General features: G+C 46.5%; 1 non-coding gene across 1 annotated transcript; it reads right to left on the minus strand.

The window, feature by feature from the left end:
• Positions 1-5,400: 5,400 nt before the first annotated feature.
• Positions 5,401-5,483, minus strand: TRNAL-UAA. Its single transcript has one exon. It is a non-coding gene; the product is annotated as a tRNA-Leu (tRNA).
• Positions 5,484-10,361: the final 4,878 nt, after the last annotated feature.

The following is a 10,361-nucleotide window of genomic DNA, read 5'->3' on the forward strand; positions in this document are numbered from 1 at the left end:
GAGTCTCAGAAAAAAAGCCATGGAGAGGCCAGCCCTTATCCCTGAAAGCGTGGAAATGCCTGAAATGAAAGGCCCAACTGCTCTGGGTGCCACTGTCCTTATACCCACAGGGCATCTGGATAAGCCCCACTCATGGAGGGGCATCCTGCCCATCGCAGCAGTGCCAGAGGTGTCACAGCTGGCCTGACCAGATGATCTCTCCCACTGTACTGGAGGGGCTCACTAATCCCTCCCAAACCCTTACAGCTCTGTAAACAAGGGAACATAATTTACCATTATGTTTTTTGATTTCTGGTTTTGGGGTTTTTTTAAGACATCAGAAAAGAAAAGCATTCCTGTGCTTTCATAGGCAGCGCTGTATTTCCCCTTCCAGTTTCACAAGACCATTTAAAGCATGTAATCCTGACCCCTGGTAGAACCTACCTGACCCTTCTCTGCAAGGCTCAGGGGGAGGATTTCTTTTCCCCTCCTGTTGGGCTTGTGGGTTTTTTGGTTTTTTTCTTGTATTAAAATCCCATAGTGTTATTAAAAAGAATTGTTCAATTCCTTTAATTGGCTCAGAAGATAAATTCTTCTCTCAGCCCAGGGGGTCATGGCCATCAGCAGCTATTTATTAGCTGCATTGATTGAGAAGAACAGCTTTTAAATGGAAATAAATTGAATTCTATGGCAAAGAGGATTCCATACAGGCTATTAATGTAAGACAGGGAGCTTAACAGTTTTATTTCATATTTATTTGTTCCCCTCCTCAGCTCCTAGCTATCCTCACACTCCCAGCTACTTCCCATGTCTCCCACCAATCATCCTCTCTTCACCGCGGGGATTTCCTTACCTACATGAGTGAGAGCAAGCACAAGGGTGAGGATGATGATGGAGACTTGGATGAGTTCAGGGAGGCTTCAGATCAGGTCTCTGTGAGTCAGTGATGAAGGAGGGGTGACTGGTAGCAAGACAAGACATCCACATGCATGCACAATAGAAATGAGAGAGGGAGCAGAGCTCTCCTACACTCTCTGGGGAATTTTTATTATATTTTTGCCTTCTCCACTGCTCAGAAATTGTCTTTTCCACCCCCTTGTTGGCTCCAGAATACATTTCATGGTGCTCACCTTCATTCCAGTGTTTAATTGCTTGAGATTGTTACTTGTAGGCTGCTAATTTATTAAAACCAGATCTCTCCTATTACTCGGGAGCCCAGAAGAATCATTGCCTTCTATTAAAGGCAGTGGTGCGTGCCTGCTTGTCTTTTTTCTCTGGTCACCTCTGTAATTGCAGCCCACTGCTAAGATGTGAAACTCCCCCCTACCAGCTAAGCATTCTCCACCAGGCAGGTTTGGATGAGGAACACATGCAAGAGACAAACTCTCTGAAGGAGTAAAGAGATATAACTGCTCTGATGTCCACAGGGAGTGTGAGATTGCATTGGGAATACACAAAGCCTCTAAGCTGCTCAGATCACATATCCCCAGATCAGACAAAAAGTGAAGTCAGGGACTCTTGACACAGATGGTCACTGGAAGCATCATGTATACCAAACCTTGCCAAAATATGATGATGGAGAGCATTGGACTAATAACACCAAGGTTGTGGATTTGATCCTTGTATGGGCCATTAACTTAAGAGTTGGACTTGATGATCCTTGTGGGTCCCTTCCAACTCAGAATATTCTGTGATATTCTGTGATGAAATGTACTGTCCTCGCTCAGCTAAGCACAGAAAGATCTTCCTTGGTTGTTACAGGCCAGCTTTTGAGTCAAACACATCCCTCAAAGCCAGACACTTGCACCACAGATGAGACTCACATACCAGGAGATAGATACAGACAGATAGATATGCACATAAACACGTGTGTGTGTGTCTCCATAGACCAGGTGGCTGATACAGGCCCAAAGCTCCCTACTTCTTCTCAACCATCACCTCTCCAACAGGCCTGTCCAGCTCCGAAGGGCTGCCCAGCTGCCTTCATGATGTGCTGACTCTGCCCTGCCTTTGAAGGGTTTCCTTGGCAGCCCCATGCATACACCTGACCCTACAGAACTGCTCCATAGCACTTGACCTGAAGTAGTAGCATCCCCTAAAGCAGTGCCTGAGCCTGGCTTTCAAACTCCTAAGGAAAGAAAATTAACAGAACATTGGAAGATGGAAAATCACTGCATACTTGAGATACTGCTGAGCAGCAGAGGGGGAGTTGTCTGTCCCTCTCAGACTGTTTTCTGAGGTCCTGCCATTGCAAGAGGCAGATACCCCTCAATACATTACGGGGTCAACAACCCCCACAGCCCCCTTGTGTCATGACACAGCTCATGTGTTTTAGACACACAGTGTCTCCCTCAAATTCAGGTGCCTATGATTTGCATCGTCACCTAGATTTGGCACTTAGTTCCACTGATGTACAAGTGCAAACCCAAACACAGATTAAACCAGCAGCAAATGCTGGGGCAGGGCACTGGATCCAGGCCAGCTGGGGGATACCTTGTGGGGCTTCCAGCCTGCCGTCGGGAGAGCTCAGGATTCTGAATCCTCCTGTGGTCTAAAGGCCACTGATGTTCCATAATATATCCAGACAGTCCATTTTTCACAAAGCATGAGTGTCTGGGGTAGAGCTCACAATACCTGCAGACAGGTGCAGGCAGAGGCAGAGGTACCAGCTCTTGTTACCCACCAGCCAGCAATTACAACAGCAACATTACAAGAGTAAAACAACAACATTTTGTTTATCTCCCAAACAGTTAGCTCATTTTAGCACTCTGCCTCCAAGTCCTAGATAATAACAGGATACAAGGCAGGTGGTAGCTTTCTATACCCAAAACAGTATGGATGCATCTGTGACTGTAAAGTGAAGAGTTGCCGCTCCAGCTTCCCAATCATGGAAGTGTGGCTGGAGGTGGTGGTATAAGCTATAGGTTAGACTGGACATAGGGATTTCTCAGGGATACAGAGCTGAGACAAGCTATACTGCTCTGGTGCCTGTGGACTGACTTTGACCTACATCCTTTGAAGCTCTGGTTCCCTGCTCCTGAAACAGCCTGTGTTATTCTAGGACTGCTTTGTTTTTACCTGAGTACTTGATTTATTTTAAGTGCAAATGTCCCAGGATCTAATCTGAGATCTGCAAGCAGGAGCACACAGCCAAAGACAGACTTACAAAAAACCAAAAATATCCCATTTCATTTAAATTAAACAAGGCCGTTATTGTGTTTTAATATGGGAATTGATTATTATAAGTATGTGTATTGAGCTTAACAGCTTAGATTTGTATCTATTTCATCACTGTTAATCTTTGATAAATATGTTTTTAATAATCTCTGGGTATTTATTGAACATAAAACTGTCATGTGAAATTGAGAGTAAGATTGCTAAAGATCCTTATTATACACTACTTGAACACAAATTCATTATTAAAAACCTTTCACTGGGGCTTACTTTTAACCACAACATAACTGATGTGCATACTGCATAGTTAATCTATAACAAATATATACGCAACAAACTATTGATATTTAACCTGCAGTAACCATTAATAACCATTAATAACTATTAATAAATGTGATACATGGAAATGGCTATCGGACAAGCTGCCCTTTTTAGCTCTGACAAACACTTGGAGGATGTGGGGTGAGACAGAGGAAAGCTGTGGCCTGGTAGAAGGCAGTTCACTTATCAGTCCCCACAGCCTTCACCTACTCTGGCCACTGGACTCATTGCTATTTCAATCCCCAAATCTCCAGCCCCACGTTCTTACAGGGATCTGCCATTTGATCTCAGTCCTGACTCAAATTAACATTTGGCCCCAGCCATCCATACGACTCCAGCAGGTTGTGCCATACAAAGGCCAATCATTCAGCTCCTCATGCCCTCAAATGATGCTCTGTCTGCCCAATAGTTTTGCAACATAGAACAGCACCCTGAAGGGATCTGGAACAGACCAGAACCCATACCCCTGGGACAGTAAAAACACAAGCTTTGTGAGAATATGGATCGACAGAGAAGCTCAAATGAGGAGATTTGAGCTTTAAACTCATCAGGGCCACCAAATGCCTTTGACACATGAACTAAACAGTAGTTTGACTCCAAGCCACCAGAGGCAAAAGACTTGACCCTCAGTGCTGCTGAGACCCTCTGGGATACTCTCAAAGGTGTGTTTGTTGTTCTCTACGTCACTTAATGACTGAGGTTAGTTGCAACAAGCCAGGTCTAGTGGATGTGCACAAAATTTTCCTCACAGCACTAATCAAATAGGAGAGGAGCAGAGTAATTCCTCCTATGTCCTCTCCTCTGGGTCATGCCCCATTTGTTGTATGGCCACTCATACAGGCTCTGTAAGACCTTCCTGCAGGCCACCGTCTGATTCCCATGTATCAGAGAGAGAGCCAAAGATCCTAACGTGCAACTTTTAATTGAGCTGTATCATCTGCCACAAACATGAAATTAATGGTCCTACATCATAATCATAAATTCATACATAACCCCATGCCCCAGCAAATAACTCTTTGCAGTGATACTACAATGGTAAGCTGATTTGCAAGAAGCGCACGCTACCCAGGAATTCTAATTAACCAAATTAACACCATCACTTCAAATCATGTCCCAGCAGTAGGACATTTCCGATTGGCCTCGGGCTGGAGTGAAGCAGCCAAATGAAAACCTGACAGCATCTCTGTGAGTCCAGCAGCCTAACCCTCTACTGAGGGAAATATCTGGTGCCCATCCATGCACACAAGGAAGGGAACAAAAGTCTCATGAGCATTTGTAGGCACGAACCCAAGACAGACTATGGCATAAGTGACACTGTGCAACAGAGGAGCAGCTCTCAGCTCCTCATGTATTTCCCAAATCTAACCAGCAGAATCAGGAACCCCTTCCTGCCATGCTGGCTTCCTCCAGGGAGTTATGACACTGCCAATCCCCTCGGAGAGTGCCAAATGTTGTTTTGGGTGAGCCAAGAAATGGGTCTGGGGTCATGGAGCAGAGCTGGTAATAGGAACAAACCATAAACCCCAAGCCCATCCCCCTGAACCCACTTATTTGCACTGATTTCCACTTGTGACTTGCCCGAGCTGTTTAGCGCTCAACACCTTTTTTTTCCCCCCCTTCTGGGTAGTCAGGTTTTTCTATTTCTACCATGGGAAAAACAAGTTGCTATTTTGGGAGTATGTGGGATTCAAGCCCACGACAGTCTCAGCGCTCCCTGCATGAAAGATGAGATCCACAGCCTGTGTGCCAGAGGGACTGGCTCGTGTCTCTGTACACATCCAGCCTGGATGGTAGGGTGGCCCAGTCCCACCAGGGCCCTCATGCTGGGCATTGAATGGCCTTGTTTCCAGAGCTCCCATCCCTGTTCTCAGCTGATGCTTCAAAAGCTGGGGTGGGAATTTTGGACCAGGAGGAAAAGGAGGTTCCTACCAGAAGTGGGGTTCGAACCCACGCGGGCGTGTGCCCATTGGATCTTAAGTCCAACGCCTTCACCACTCGGCCATCCTGGTGGGCTGTGGGCTCTCCCCGGACCCACCACCTCCTCCCCTGAGGACACACATCTCACTAAGCCCTCGAGGTCCCACCCCCAAGACACTTCCCAAGCCCAGCAACACCATTCCCTCCTCACTGCTTTCTTTAATGTCCCCAGCAACTGGTGGGACATCTCACTGGGAGACAGCAGGTCTCATGGGCCATGGAGGGTGGTACAATCCTATGTGCCACCCTAGATCCTTGTGCAAAGACCACAGCTACTGGTGATGACACTGACAGGGACTCTGGTGCAGGAGGGACATCTCCAGAGGGTCTCAGCCTGGCACTGCTGGGTCCTCAGGGGAAGGCAGCAGCTCTGGCAGCCTGGCAGCTCTCAGTCAGACACAGCACATGTTTAAAGCCCCAGCCTTGCACCCCAGGTCTCACTCTCACCCCCTCCTGTCCATATACAGGACTCTACTAGAACATTTAGCTGAGAAAGACAGTGCTGCAGGAGGGTTTTTATTTTTCCTTTGGGGTGCGGTACAGCTTTTTTTCCCTCATCTAGGGAAAAGAAAAAACCCCCAACACCTCTATTGAATCGCATGGGATTCAAACCCACAACCCCCAAGTACACATGTGCAGGAGGCCTTTAGCCCTTAAGCCACAGGAATCTGATAATTTCTGCCTCTGATTTCAGCCACCCTCACTCTTGCCAGGCCAGCACCTTTACACAGGGATGCTAACACACAGAGAAATCCTGCCAGACCCTTTCACCAGAGAATTCTGTCTGCTGTAGATACACTCAGCCAGGCTGTCCTGGTCCTGCCCTGCTTCAAGATGAGAGCAATTCCCTCCTTACTTCTCCAGAGGCTGCTTATGGCTGTACCCTGGGGGAGCTGAGCTGTTTGGAGGGCTTCTGATTGGATGATGGAGAGGTGAGAGACACTGGCCAGAAAAAGGGATGTTTCCAGGTCTCAAAATAGAGTGACATAGAGCTCCTCAATCTAGAGGGGTCACTCTGGCCTCCAGAGATAATTCACAGGTATTAGGAAGCAAGTAAGGACCCCATGCACCCCACGAGAAGATGCTGCAGGTCCTCAGCTCAGCAGAGGGCTGGGTCAACCTGTTCACATACTACCAGGAGGAAAACTCAGCTCCTTAGGTGCCAAGAGGGGACAGCAACTTCCCCTGCTTCCCTTTTACCCTTTTCATTACAGCCACAGCAATCTGCTGTGCAGGTCTGTGTGTGCAGAATCACGGCACAGCATCCCTGGATGCCTCCAGCTGCAGCACCCACATTAATATCAAATGAAGTCATGCTCACAGAGGGTGTTGCACTCGCCACCTCCCGAGGAATCTGCTCCTAATGAGCAACTTCAAAGCATTAATGAGCTTGCAAAGCTCTCCTCTTCGTTTACAGAGCTGAATCTCACACGCTTGGCATTAAGACAGGGGTCACCCATCAGCAGAAGAGAATGCGTGTGCATGTCGGCGAATATAATATATTTGTCATCCTCTAAGAACCAAAGATTAATCATGCCCTGCCCAAAAGGAAGCTTTTATGCCACATCTGCTCTTCACAGAATGGAGAGAAGGGACCTGCCCACAAGGACGTCCATGACCCACACTGCTCAGATCCCCACAGTGCCCTTTGAGCCCAGCTTTGAAGTTAACAACCCACCTTAACCCTTTGGGTCCAGGCTGGGAAATGCTACTTGAATTGGTAGCCTGAGAGATGACTGAAGTGGTGGAATTTTGTTCCAGTGAAGGTTTAACACATGCGTGGAGGGAGTGGTATGGACATGTGAGAGAGCAGGTTTGACTGATGCTTCCTGGTCTGTGGTATCCTTCCAACACAGGCAAGGAAAGAAGATGCTGGCCCAGAACAGCGAGGGCTGCACAGTGTGTCTGCTGCTCTCCCTAGGGAACACTCTCTCCCAGCCACAACCTCCTCCAAGCTTCCAAACCTCCCTGAGCTCACCATAAATCAGCCTCCAGTGCCATGTGAGGAGCTGTGCTGATCCATCCTGCTGAGCTGGGAGGGGACCACATAAACAAACTGTGCAAAGGGACCAGTGACCAGCCTGAGCACAAACCTGCTGGCTGGCGTTTGTGCTGCTGCAGGGAGGCTTGGACAAGGCATGGGACAATGAGATATGGGCTTGTCCTTAGACCACTGCTGCTAAACCTTCAATCTCCATGTACGGTCCACAGAGGCACTGGTGTGGGAGCAACTCAGCTTCCCTTGCCTGGTTCAAACTTACCATGACACATATCCAATGGGGTCACTGGCAAAACCTGTCCGTATTTAAAAACACGGCCTCAAGCAGATGCTTCCCAGGGTCTGCCATGGCTGTGCCTTATCCATGAGGTTGGTTGGCATCACCTGCAAACCTGCATAGAGCACTGGCCGGGTCTGGAGTCAGCCTTGCCTGTGGGGGGTTGTAATATCAGCTGAATTACATGTACTCTCTTGGATGTCTCCTATGCAATCCCAAGCCAGGCTGGCTGTACCTTGCTTGCAGTATCCCCATGAAATGTCAGCTTGAAGATGACATGGCTACAGGCTTTCAGAACACATGTTCTGCAAGAGAAAGACAATAATGTCATGAAGTCAGAAAGCTGTCATCCTTTGCTTCAGAAACACATTGGCAATGTTAACTGGAAAGCAGTTTCTCGCCTTTTCTCAATCCGAAAGAGATCTTCTGGCACTTGGTGTCTATTCAGTAGGTCTGTGTTTAATTTAAATAGCCACTGGAGGCAACTCCATCCCACACATTAATACTGCAGCTGGAGAGTGGCTGATTGGTAATTAAGAGAAACCAGAAAATCCAAAACCTTGAAGTTATGAGCAAGGTAGAGTAAAAATGACACTTTAAGGGATTTCAGGCCAAAGCTGCTCCATATTTCTGATGAGGGGGCAAAAACAATCTCTACATCATCGCTTTAGAAAGCTGTTGGAAAAGAGGAAGAGTAGGACAGGGTTCTCCTCCATGCTCCTCTTATGCCCCTTCTCTGCTATGAGAGCAGTTCAGCATGTGGGTTGTGCTCCCAGAGGAGCACCAAGACCCAAATGTCTGGCAGTCCTATCAGGGTCATCTCAGGTTAAGCACAAGATGATAGCTTGGCTGCACCTTGTGCAATAGGCTTGGGGGGAAACTTCTTATAGCAACAAGGCTCCTGTGTTTTGTTCATGTAGAAATTAATGAGGAAGCCCTTAGGACTTTGTTAGACTTTAAATACACTATTAATGTCCCTCATGTGATTGTGAACTACCACAGTTTAAGAGTAGCTGGAGCCCATTGACAAAAAGAGCTGAACAGGGTAGCATTACTATTTAACTGGTCCTCAATAGGTTTAAGAATAAACAGGCAAGCAAACATAGATCACTCTTGCTTCCTGTCTTTCCTCCCTCTTGAGAGACAGTTCAGGAAACCAAGCCAGCCTCACTGTGTATTCAGAGGCTTTTCTTCACAGAATGGCTAGAAAATACATGTTGTATTGCGAGGGGTGAAAGCGTATACTCTGCAGAATTTGACATGGTGCCCTGCTGCTTGTTGGCTCAAGTCAACCCCTGTGGAACTACAAACCTTATGGTGCTCTGTAGCTCAAGAGGAGAGGTTTTCCACAAAGCTTGCAAATACTGGTGTTTGGCCAGAAAACCAAAGATCACTTACTGTGGGCACACAGACTCGATTAAAAACCAATGGAGTTGTGCAATTACAGGAGGTTATTTATCCCAGAGGGAAAATGGGTTCTCTTTGTTAAGTTCTTTCACAAAAACCTAAAAAAACCCCCATCAAACTGAAAGCAATGCAGTTACCAGAGCTAAAGTAGTAAGTCATAGAAAATAACAGATTTGCCTACTTGCTCCTGCTCAGGAATGGTGTTCCAGATGTTTACAATTTTTCATAAGCTATTGCTAGTCTAAATTATTCTCCCAGTCATTTCCACAAATACTTCTTGGACATAGACAGTTTCTCAAAAAATTAATCTTGAAGGTTCAAAGTATCCAGGCCTTATATCGTTGTTTCTGCTTTGATTCTGAATGGACTCATAAGGAGATGTCAGGAGTGAATTATGTTGGTTCAGCATTTCAAAGTAACCAACTATCCACATTCAATTATTCTTAAAGATGTTCTAGACAGGATGCACATGTAGTTCAGCAAGACTTTACCTTTTTTCTGTCTGAATTAGATTTTGTGAAAGATACCATCATGGGCTCATCTCTCCCTGTTCCTGTTCCATGCATCTTCCAAACAGCACCAGCACAGAGAAAATGAGTCACAGCTGTGCAGAACAGAAAGCTCAAGAACACATCAAGGATTGCAGTGCTGTGGTACTGTTGCCTCAGATGCTGAGTACCCAAACCATGAAGTCATAAAGGGACCTGATGTAAATGAGATATTCACTGCGTATTCATCTGTTCTTGCCTAATTCAGTCTGCCAGTTTTTCTACAGTCACTGCAGAGAGAGCAACTTGGCCAATCCTGACTTGAGGTACATGATCTCTTCCAGCCCCACTCTCCATACCTGAATTTCAGCATGTATTCCTCACGAGGCATGTGTAAACCAGGCTCTATTAAGGTCCCAAAATCACAGCATAAAACCTTACGTTTTACTTAGTTTTGGCTGGCCTTTCACATGACATCGGAGTTAGCTGTGGTAAACAACAACTATCCATCCTATATGGGGTCATAACTTAGGAAATACTCCAGCAACTCTCTGACGAATCAACCCAGAGGGGAAAATGAGGTGACTGACTTACACATGGACAAATATCACAGAAGAGGCTTGCATTTGTCAAAAAAGTCTCCTGCAATTAGTTACATAGCTTGGACAAAAGTGTTGGAATGAATGGGAAAAACCTTTTGTCCTCCACCTACAGCATCAGCAGTGCCCACTACTGCTCG

Source organism: Chiroxiphia lanceolata, chromosome 11 (assembly GCF_009829145.1).
Source record: "Chiroxiphia lanceolata isolate bChiLan1 chromosome 11, bChiLan1.pri, whole genome shotgun sequence".
In the NCBI taxonomy this organism is placed as follows: Eukaryota; Metazoa; Chordata; class Aves; order Passeriformes; family Pipridae; genus Chiroxiphia; species Chiroxiphia lanceolata.